Genomic DNA, 12,640 nt, shown 5'->3' with positions numbered 1-12,640 from the left:
GTTTGTTTGTTGTTTAGGTATGTTCCTCGCCGTAACTTGAACAGTATTACAACTTGTTTGTTTGTTGTTAATTTCCTTTAGGTATGTTCCTCGCCGTAACTTGAACAGTATTACAACTTGTTTGTTTGTTGTTACTTTCCTTTTAGGTATGTTCCTCGCCGTAACTTGAACAGTATTACAACTTGTTTGTTTGTTGTTACTTTCCTTTCAGGTATGTTCCTCGCCGTAACTTGAACAGTATTACAACTTGTTTATTTGTTGTTAATTTCCTTTCAGGTATGTTCCTCGCCGTAACTTGAACAGTATTACAACTTGTTTGTTTGTTGTTACTTTCCTTTCAGGTATGTTCCTCGCCGTAACTTGAACAGTATTACAACTTGTTTGTTGTTGTTACTTTCCTTTCAGGTATGTTCCTCGCCGTAACTTGAACAGTATTACAACTTGTTTGTTTGTTGTTAATTTCCTTTCAGGTATGTTCCTCGCCGTAACTTGAACAGTATTACAACTTGTTTGTTTGTTGTTAATTTCCTTTTCAGTTCACTGACTTAAAAACTAGGATAAAATTAAATGCCTATTTTTAATATGTGTTTTTGTTTTGTTTTTGCTTTTTCACACCAAAGTGCTTTGTAATTATATCCAAGATACTAAGTAACTACATAAATATTTTCATTACCATTATATGTCATCACAGAAATGAAATACCTGAGCTTCAACAAAACTCGAGCCATCGTTTTTTATTATTGTTACTAATGAACGTTTGGTTATTATTTTATGATGTTTTGTTATAAGATTCTTTGGCTGGAAGCTCAAACTACAAGTGTTGGTTGAAACACGATGGAAGCCCGGGAGCTGAGAAAATCAGCATTGTGATTTCCATACAGTGGACGGATCGTCTTATGTAAGTTTTCCCCATTAAAGTTTTGCGTGAATAGCTCGGCAGGGAGCCCTGAAAACACGGCTTTGTAACCCTTTGATCATCCGTCCAATAGGTGCCCTCAAGTAGAACAGTTTCAACCTGACAGGGGACACTTGAAAACGAATTAAGTTTTGAAACTTGGGAATATGCCATAGGGCTATGTGAAACATTATGTAATGGATCCTAATTTTGCTGCTGCTGTTGTTGTTAGATAAGTGAACATAACTATATGTACCAGATTATTTGTTTAGAAATCTTATTCAGAGAAACAATGCACTAATATATCTTGCGCAGTAATAAATATGCAGGGTTAACTAGATAGTTGACAATTATTTCTTACACGAGTTAACTACTTCACCCCGTATAAATAAGGCAAGTAATCAAAATACAATCATTACACAACTATTTAATGCGTTCTCACATATCAATGTGCATAGCCGACACTTAGTAAGACCAGGAGAATAGCTTTGATTTCAACGAAGCATAAATTCGTGATGACGAGAAACCCCCTTGACGTAAAAATGTATCTCAGGACGGCTGGTGTGGATTTTTTGTTAACCTGTAGATGACCTAAGAAGTTCGAAATGTTGTTCTCTGCTTTATTAATAAAAGTGTTAATACCCATACCAGCCGTCCTGAGTACAGAAACATAAGCTGCTGAATGATAAAAATAAAAAGCTGTCTTCGGCAGTACCGCCACAAAATATCATTTCGTTTAAATAAAATTAGCTCTTAGATCAAAACAGCATACAATATTTAGTGAGCAATTCAGTCACCCTACGTATACAAATAGATAAACAGATACGACCAGTTTATCGCAGTGCTTAAGTCATTTTTGTAGTTTGTAATACCCAAAATTTCAATACATACAGAAAGATAAGAGTGAATTCTAATAACAAGCGCGATGTTTCGACACCGTTTCATAAGGACTGTTGGTGTTGTCATTCACGTAACTGATGATATAAATATCGCTTCTACCGCTAACTTCTATATCTGTCGTTTTTCAGTAGCCTTGATAAACCCTGACCAGACCAAAAATCCTTGTTGGCACTAAATGTAACATAGAACATCTTGTATTTACTGATGTATTTTTTTCCCGTTGATGTTGTGGCCTTATTGGTCCGCCAGTTCTTCTGAATAATAAGCAGTTAAAATAAGTAAATAAATGCTTTTGTTTCTTTAAAATTTTGCACAAAGCTACACCAGGGTTAACTGCGTTAGCGGTCCCTAATTTAGCAGTATAAGACTAGAGAGAAGTCAACTAGTCATTACCACCTATCACCAACTCTTTTAACAACCAATAGTGGGATCGACCGTAACATTAAAATGCATCCAGCGTGAACATGTTTGGTGTGATGGGGATTCGAACCCGCGACCTTTAGATTACAAGTCGAGTGCCTTAACCACCTGGTCACGCCAGGCCCTGAATAAATTATATTAATAATAAACAAGTTGGTGTTAACGTAAATAAATGTCACAAACTAACTTCACCCATTTCACACCTAAACAACTGTTGTTCAAGTAATTAATGATATAAATAGCGTGTCGACCACTGCAATATCTATTGTATCCCAGACGACCTCATGAGCTCTGGTAATGTACAAAAAGCTTCATTAGCACTGAATATAGGCGATATATGATGGTTGGCATGTTATTATATATTTTATTTTCATTGATAACGTCTTATAATTTGTGTCTATTTTCGTGACACAATGACGTGAGTAGCTAAGAGGCTTATTTTAATATGATAAAATTATAAAACGTTTGTTCTATGACGTAAGCAACCGTAAAGCTCACTTTAACGTGGTGAAGAGGCTGGCATGACGATGTAGGCGACTAAAAGGTTTATTTTAACATGTTAAATAGCTTGTTCAGTGTTGTTGATTTATATTGTTTCAATGGACTGTTAAGTTTACCAAGTACGAAAGTGAGTTGGCCAACATCTACAAGTCAACAAACATATATCGATTATTTTAACTATTTTAACAGTATTTGCATATGGATTTTAATAAATATTTTGTTCTGTATAGTTGATATAAGGGTATTAAAAATTATGGATACACGATCAGGAGGTGGAGAATATTTCACTACTTACTTTGTGGAATTCGGAAGATACAAAGATGAAGTAAATAATGACTTGTGTGACGACTACCGCATCCTTGCTTCATCCACTTTTTTTTTACTTCTATGCCAATCAAAGAGAAATGTCATAAGAAAGATAAAAACAGGAAAAAGAGCAATGTGAATGTCATAATATTTAGTGTATATTTAAGTGGATCAGCTCAACCACAACTTCGAAACCTGCTGTGATGTCGAACAGAACTGTGAAGACCAAAAGGAAGAGTAAATTTAAATTAATTAAAGTAAATTAATCTGTGTTTTATTCCTTTTTACTAACTAAACTTTCCTGCGTCAGTGTGGTGCGCGCATATACCCGATTCAATTTTATTACTCATCAGGATACCTCCAAGACCAAGTTGAAATTATTTCAGGAAGACTAGAGTAACTTAATCTATGAAACCTTCAGTGTGGTCAAATACATCACTGTAAAAGGTTTAACTTCCTGAGTCCAAAATTGTAATTAACTCTTAAATGGGCCAAGAGATGACGAATATATGAGGTAAACGTTTGTATTTCAAAATATTGCTTGTTTGTTTTTGAATTTCGCGCAAAGCTACACGAGGGTTATCTGTGCTAACCTTCCCTAATTTAGCAGTGTAAGATTAGAGGAAAGGCAGCTATTTATCACCACCCACCGCCAACTCTTGGGCTACTCTTTTACCAACAAATAGTGGGACTGATCGTCACATTATAACGCCACCACGGTTGAAAGGACGAACATGTTTGGTGTGACAGAGATTCGAAACCGCAACGCTCGGTTTACGAGTCAAGTGCCTTAAACACATGGCCATGCCAGTCCGTACTTCAAACGAAAGCTCAGAGACGTTATATGAGCCACGAAACCGCGGATAAAAAATAAAATAAAATGGAAGTAAGCTATGAAGTTAAAATTGAAAAAAAAATGGTTTTGAAGAAGTCTTTAAAAGTATGTTCTAATATAAATTTGATGCAGTTTATATTAATAAGATATTGTCTTCAAATAAAACATGATAACAAAATCTGCAACTATACGTTTCAGAAAATGAGAGAAATAAACTTATATGAAATGAGTGGCTTAAGTAGTTATTAAACTTAGAAACAATGGTTCTTAAAACGATGGTTCTTAAAAAAGGTTTTAAGACAGGAATGAGAATAAAATACATTTAGTTTTATTTTAAAACTAAGAAAGTTGGTGTTCATTAATATGTATGTATATATAAAGTGTTTATTAATTTTAGAAACAGGTGAATGTTTTACTTGTTTGTTGGGCCCGGCATGGCCAAGCGTGTTAATGCGTGCGACTCATAATCTGAGGGTCACGGGTTCGCATCCCCGTCGCGCCAAACATGCTCGCCCTTTCAGCCGTGGGGGCGTTATAATGTTACAGTCAATCCCACTATTCGTTGGTAAAAGAGTAGCCCAAGAGTTGGCGGTGGGTGGTGATGACTAGTTGCCTTCCCTCTAGTCTTACACTACTAAATTAGGGACGGCTAGCACAGATAGCCCTCGAGTAGCTTTGTGCGAAATTCAAAAACAAACAAACAAACAAATAAATACTTGTTTGTTGTTATAAAAATACAGTTAAATTGATAACAAAATTGTAGATGACTGTAACGCCTATGTTGACAATTTGGATTAGCAAGTCGTTGATATAACTTAACCTAAATGTAGGACAGAAGCTATGGATTTCCCTCTTCTCTTCTGGGTGGTTAATATTTGTATTTTTTTATGTAATTATAAAAGTTTATGTATTCAAACTGTAAAAAAAGATTAAACGTTTACCCCACAACAATAAACGAACCAAACTTGTATTTTCAAATATTTGTTATCACTTAAGGTGCAGTTATAATGTACACTGGTAATAATATTTCCATTAAAGTGAATACACATTTTTTCTAATGGCCACGATTTTCTAAATACTTTTAAAATCATCAAAAAAGAATAGGGAATATTCTATGTCACGTGCTTAGACGTGTAGAATTATAATTAATGATGGGCTTACTCCTTTTTTTTTTTTAACCTAGCAGCAATAACTGTACGTCCTAAAAATAAAGCTTAGATATAAAAAAATATACAACATGTACTTTTAGGTCCACAAAAGCACTTAGCACGCAGCTTTAAACTTAAGCCTAATTAAATGCACCTCACGGAACAGTACTAAAAACATTGGAATGTTTTTATGCAGCTAATCAAAACGTTAACTGTAATTCTAAGATAAAACTGATAAAGATGATAAAAACCTTAGGGGTAATTGAAAGAATTACCGATCTCCATCAAGACGCTACCTATCGTTATGTAATACAAATTGAATATTTTGCGGTATGAAACCAAAGAATGTTTTTTAAACTTCCTTTCTAATTGGAGCTCGGCACGGTCAGGTGTTTAGGCAGTTCGTAACCTGAGGCTTGCGAGTTTGAATCCCCTTTACACCATACATGTTCGCCTTTTCAGATGAGGCGTTATTTGTGAGAGTCAATCCCACTATTCGTTGGTAAAAGAGTAGCCCAAGAGTTGACGGTTGGTGGTGATGACTATCTGCCTTCCCTCTAGTCTCACATTGCTCAATCAGGGACGGCTAGTGCAGATAGCCCTCGTGTAGCTATGCGAGAAATTTATAAAAACAAAACAAACAAACCTTTGTTTGTAGGGGATGTTAATGTAAGAAATATTAAGGTTTTTAGTTCTACTTAAAGTCACTTTATAATTATTAAACGAGAGCGAAAACGGAAATTGATTATAAACTGTAGAATTATAGAGTGGTCTATTTCTACCACAGGAATATTTTTGCTTATTTGTTGGATCCTTTTGCCTTTTTGTGCGACTTATCAAAGAAAACAGTGAAGTTTGGAAGTTTTCCACTGTGGAAAGATAGGGCGGTGTATTTCTATTTTAAATATCTAAATATTCAGGGTATTTGTTTGTTTGAAATTAAGCACAAAACTACATAATGAGATATATCTCCTCTGGCCACCACTGGTATTAAAACCCAGTTTCTAGTAAATACGCAGATATGGCGCTGTGCCACTGAGGTAATCGCCTTCCTGCAACCTTAAAGCAGAAAGCGAAAGGCAGTAGGAGTTGAGAAGTTGTGGGTTGAAGCACTCAGCTCCTAACCTTTAACAGATTCTCCACAGTTGCTGACTGATTTGACATCTGCAATCGGATCTTGTGAAATGAATGGAACATCCCCAATGTGTGGGAGCTATGGCCACGGGACATTTTCTATTACGAGTTAATGATAAAACAGGAGCTGTTAGTAGAAGAATAATTTTTGATTTCTTAATCTCACTGTAAACATCTTTGATTTGTATGCATGTTTGTGTGTAAATATAAAACAGAATCATCCAGCTAATGGTGCGAAATACAACACTCTGATTGCTGTATTACGCAGTATCTGTAATGCCTTTATTCTTAAATACTTAAACTAACCAGTCCCCGAACCTGATGTGGGTGAATTTACTTTTTCTATATCATAAATATTGACTCGTTGATGATTTTTGTTTAAAAAAAGCAGAATTTCACCAACCCACTTTTTCTCTCATATGATTTTCAAAGAAAGATGCAATAAAAGGTTAGCTACACAAATCCATCTACTTTTATAAAAATGATAGAACAGAGGAACACCATCTCTTCGCAAGCGTCTGTCACAAATTTTTGAGCTAGTCTCCTTTGATCGGATAGGAAGATTTGACTATCACTTTTATAAGACACTAAACGGTATTGGTTAATTTTCTTTTTATTCTTCGAGCTAGCACTGGTTTTGATTTAATTAATTTCTGTAACTGTTTTAATTGAACTATTTGATAGGGCACAAAGATACAGACTAGGGCTCTTCTCACTGCGGATATTGGAACCCAATTTGTTTAGCGTTACAAGCCGTTATGCTTAATAGCTATGAGGGCAAGAAAACCGTTTAGTAAGTCACTCACAAATCGCCCCCCAGTGGCCCAGCGATGTGTTTGCGGACTTACAACGCTGAAACTTACAACGCAGAGCCCATTATGTAGCACTGTTCTTCATTCAAAACAAGAACAACACCCATAAATTTATATTTTCATAGAAATAAAATAACGTTACGACATTGCACAAAGATTCATGTTTAGAGATAGATAAAATTTACCATTCTAACTACATAAAATAAGGGGCTTTGTTTGTTATTAAGTACATTGCAGTTGGCAATCAATGTTGTGCCCCCCATGTTATAAGCCTTTAGACTTACCGCTGAGCCACTGTAAGACATAAAATGAAGTACTAATTTTTCGGTCAATATATTGTTGTTGTTTCTTTATTATTAATCACAAAGCTACACAAAGAACTATCTCAGCTCTGCCCATCTAGGATATCAAAACTCAGTTATAGCATTGTAAGTCCGCAGACATGACGCTGTGCTACTGTGGGAGGTAAATATGCAACTAAATAAATAGATCACTATAGAAAAGTAACAAAAAAAACAAATTTTAGAAAAAATGATTAAAGTTTGTTGTTGTTGTTGTTTAGAATTAATGATTCTTGAAATGAAAAAAATCTGTTTTAACGTATGTTCAGATTAAGATAAATGAAACGATTTCAAGCTGCGTACCTGGAATTTTTAGAGCTGTTAAATCAATGGTAATAAGAGCACACAGATGAGCTTATTTAGTTAATACGTTCTTCACAGAATTACTGTTGTGGAACATATGTCTCCACATATATTTTGAATGAATAATTTCATCAACAGCAACTCTGAAGAGAGAATGTGTTATTTGAATAACACATTAATCATTTTGTATTAATAGCAGAAATCTTTACAGGCTAGTTAGAAGTACTACGTAAAACAAATGTTATGTATGTGAACGTGTCATATATAAATCTTTTTCCTTCAAGCTAAAAACTAAATATTTCTTAGTAATATTTACAATGTATTCGCCCTTACGCGCGTTCGGCACACGTATTGTGTTGAAAGTACTGTTGAACTCGCATTATGCCGCCATGTTCTCGCGCTAATCACATGCTATCAGGGTCATTCCCTCTTTGTTGTTACTAAACTTTCTCACAGTAGGTATCACTAGAGAATTCCTTAGTCTTGTACTAATCGTTGGAAAATGCTTATTTTAACTTATTGGATGGTCAAATTATATTGGTAAAACGTACTAGAGAGTATTAATCTCATTGTAATAAGTCTATAGCACTTATTAGATTCAATTTATATTAGGTTTTCTGCGGTCTTTATTAGGCTTCATCTTTGAAATAAGATCTGCACCAGTTAGAGAGTTGTATTGTATTGCGAGTTGTATAAAGTTACACAGAGAGAGAAATAAAAATGTAGTTTTATAAAATGTTTTACATTGTGTTCGTTCTGCTTTATACAAGTCAGAAGTTCGAGTTTAATTATTCAACACATTTTCTTTAGTTTCAGTTGTTGTGGTTATTATTCTTACCTGAAGGTTAACATACACGAGAACATCGTGCGCATGATAATCTTAGTGGAACGTTTTATCACGTCTTACAGTCTAACATAAAACATCAACATCACTCCATCATTTTACAAGTTTTTGAAATGCCAATTACATATAATTTCATTTCCATAACTTGCCCTTCTGGTGTTATATCTACTACCTAATAATCATTACCGGCTACTTTAATGCAGCCTAGCAAAAAGCTAGGAGACAGATAAAGCTAACTGACCATTTGACTGAAGTGCATTAAAAATCGTAAAGCACCTTTATCGAACGCCACCTATAGTTCCCCAATCTTTTATAAAAGTTCTGTCTTCGTATTACATCTAATTAGTCAAACACCTAGAGAAACATTTGAAGAAATGAAATAAACGAATAAGTCATAAGAATATGATATGTGAACTGCCTGAATTAAGAATGGTGTCAAATATTTGAGATATCCTGTAATTAGAAAATGTCTTCTCTTGTAACCTCAAAATGGCTGCTGAGCAGGTTGGTTTTTCACGCACTAGAGGTCTAACTTTGGTAAAGTCGACCAAACACGATTTAGAATAACAATGAATATTCGTCCTATGTTTATGTGTTCTACTTAAGAAGATAATGGGAAATGCATAAGCTTATTATGATAGATATTTTCAGTTTTTGCCTCGTGGGCTAATCGGCCAATGTAATACAGTCGTTCTTAATTTTGAACTGGTAATCAAAGGTAAGATAGCCAGCTGAATCCGCCGCCATAAGAGCATGATCCAACTTTGTACCGAATAAAAACATTGACTGCCACTCTTATAACGCATAAATAACGAAAAGTGATGAGCGTGTTCAACGACATTACGTCACGAATGTTTGACAATTTATTAAAATGCAAGTAAAAGTTCTGCTTTGTCCATGTGGTTGAATGTACTAGGTAATTTTCAGAGTCATGATTTAACTTCAGTAGTGCATACTAGTGTACAAAAGACCTATTAATACTGTAAACAAACGACTTTATAACATCAACTTGCTGTGTGTTGTGTTTTTTCTTTAATTAAAACACTCGGCTCTTCGTTCTACAGGTTTTTCAAGAATGTTCCACCAAAATACAAATCGTAAACGACAGTACAAAGTTCTATACCAATTAGATATCATGTTAAGACAGAACTTTTAAAACAGATTAAGGATATATAATGTATTTGCTTTTATTTGTGTCACATCATTGAGTCTCATTGGAACAGCACTAAAATATATTTATTTTATAAACATTCATAACGCAAAAGAAAGACTTGTAAATTTTAAAACTGGTTCGAATACAAGAGAGAGAGCCCCTTTGCTACTTAACTAGTGCAAAAGTGTTTTATTATTTTTATTATAAACATATATTTCACACATTGTTTTTTGGCTTTATCGCTCTATAGAAAACTTTTACCAATGGCCAGATAGGACAAACAGGTTTCATCTCAGTCAATGTGAATTGTTTAAATAGTTTAGCTAATAGGACAGAAATAATATAGTTATTTGAAATGTTTTATATTATTGCCGTCTAAGTTTAGCAAAGTATTAGCTACAGCCTCACTTTCACTTCATTGAGAACTTAGAGCGAGCTTTCATACTTCTGGCGATTAGTATTATTATTATTTTATGATTAAAGCTGATAGCTATATTATTCATTCATATACCAAATACGGTGTATTTATTAAAGCTCTGTGTGTGTGTGTGTGTGTGTGTGTGCTGGAGCAAAGCGACAATGGGCTATCTGAGGAAAATGCAATCCCTGATTTTAGCACCTAAAATCCAAAGACTTGCCGCTGTCCCTGTGGGGGGACTTATTAAACCTGGAAAAAAAATTACATTGCGAGTTTGTAGGTATTTTGTTTTTGAATATTGTTTAAGTATTTAATTGTCTGCCAAGTATTAAGAGGATAGAGCAAACACATAGTCTAAACATGCTCATCAGAAGGTCGTTCGGTGGCGTAGCAGTATGGCTGAGAACTATAACGCTAAATTCGGGTTTCAATCCATGTGATAGACACGGCACAGACGCTTTGTGCTTAACAGGAAAATAAACGAACAGATAATACTCATTATAATCGAGCCTCCCCAGTGGCACAGCAGTATGTCTGTGGACTCGCACCGTTAGAAACTGGGTTTCTATGTCCCGTGGCAAGCAGAGCACATATAGTCCATTGTGTATCTTTGTGCTTAATTTCAAACAAACAAACATTAAAATCGAAACTCCTATTGACCCAACGTAAGAGTTTAAGTCCATGCGAATGTTGTGTTGTTTGTTTGTTTGTTTTTTGGTTTATGGTTTGAAATAAAGCTATATAAAACTAAAAGCTCTCCCAGGGAGTTATTACTCTTTTTTTCTCGCCAAATTTTTTGCTCCAACCCTTTCAAATTATAAGCGGATTAAAGTCTGTAAAATGTAACTGTTTGCAGAAAGAATGCTTCAAATGTGCCCCATGTTTTACTAAGACACATATTCGTCTTCATCCGTTCCCCGCTAGTACAGCGTTAAGTTTACAGATTTACAATGCTAAAATCAAGGGTTCGATTCTCCTCGATGGACTCAGCAGATAGCCCTATGTGGCTTTGTTATAAGAAAACATACGCACACACTCATCTTCGTCCAGGTATATCTAAACGAAGAATGTTACGTTTTGCTGTTCTCCCATAGTTCATCACCCCCTTCTACTAGAAATAAACCTCAAGGAAAATTATTATAAACGGTTACAGCTTACGATGGTTACAACATGCTACGTGACTGGTAATAATGCCGCCTGCACTTGGTTGTTATTATGAGGATTATGTGCCGTGAAGGTCATGACTTTCATTTTTGCCGCGCTAGGTGGCGCGCACTTACGCTGTATACCGGTATGTCGTGCGATTTTTATGATTTAGAATATCTAAAGGTCAGTACTGGTGAACACTAATCTGGCGCAATAAATAATTCCACCGTAAAAATTATCCACTTACTCAACTACCCAATTCCTAAGCGTTCTTAGTTGTGAAAATACACAGTGTTGGGTTTTTCTGATAACTCACGAGCTTTAATCCTAATTGGACAATTTAACAGTTCAGGTGCATCAAATAAGTCTACTTCTTAGTGAACTACGATAAGAGTTCATTGGAAGAAGTAAGGAAAAAAAAACCATTTGTCACACAAGCAACAAACAAGAGCAGCTTGTAGTATAAAAGAATATGTAATAGAAAGTAATATTTTGTTTGTTTGTAATTGAACAATAAGCTCTCTGTGCTCCAGCCACCACTAGTATCGAAACCCGGTTTCTAGCGTTTTAAGTCTACAAACATCCTGCTGTGCCAGTGGAGAGGAGTCTCAAAGTTCTGTAAATGGAAAATACTTTGGTTTGGTTGTTGTTAAGTGCAAAATCACACAGTAGGCAACACTTATTCTGTCCGCTGCAGGTATCGAAAACTGAATTTTAACGTCGTAAGTCGGCAGACTTACTGTTGAACTACTGGTGACAAAAATAATTTTTTTTCCCCTTTCAGAGAGATTCTAACTGTTTCTTTGTGTTTTTTGCTCCCTGGTGGCTCAGGATTAAGTCTGAAGGCTAATAACGCTAAAAACGAGTTTCGACACCTTCAGTAGGCACAGCACAGATAGTTTATTGTGTAGCTTTGTGCTTAACAATAAACAAATAGGCTTTATCTTTTCAAAAACAACTGCTATTTGCCTTATAGTAGACGTTCACACGAAAGAAACGGCGTCTAACACTTCAGTTTTTTTTAAACCACACAATTTAATTCCTTCTTATTCTACGTAGCTCAGTACAAGAAACGAAAATAGCACTCAAAAAATACCTTCAAACGCACAAACACTCATCTCTTCAAACAACCAAAATCTAGATGAATTTAAAACTTATTCTTAAGCCTCTAAGTTTTTTAATAGACCAGAAACATTGAGTTCATCTTTTGATGTAGTTCTTGTTAGATCACAACAGTAAAATGGACAGACCAGAGAAAGTCCAATAGGCTTACTGCTGAGTCATTTGGGATTTAATATTACTCAGATATAATTTTCTACCCCCTTTTTTTTTAATTACTTTATGTTGCTGTCAATACAATGATGTTCACACATAATGAATTTATCGTTTCTAATGCATGAATTTTGTTCTTATGAAATGGTTTGTAATTGTTTTTCCTTTCCTTTCCTTAAGGGGAAACAAATTAACATGGCTAGTTTAGTATT

This window comes from Tachypleus tridentatus, chromosome 7, assembly GCF_004210375.1.
Source record: "Tachypleus tridentatus isolate NWPU-2018 chromosome 7, ASM421037v1, whole genome shotgun sequence".
Taxonomy (NCBI): Eukaryota; Metazoa; Arthropoda; class Merostomata; order Xiphosura; family Limulidae; genus Tachypleus; species Tachypleus tridentatus.
Note: the sequence above shows the minus strand (reverse complement) of the source record.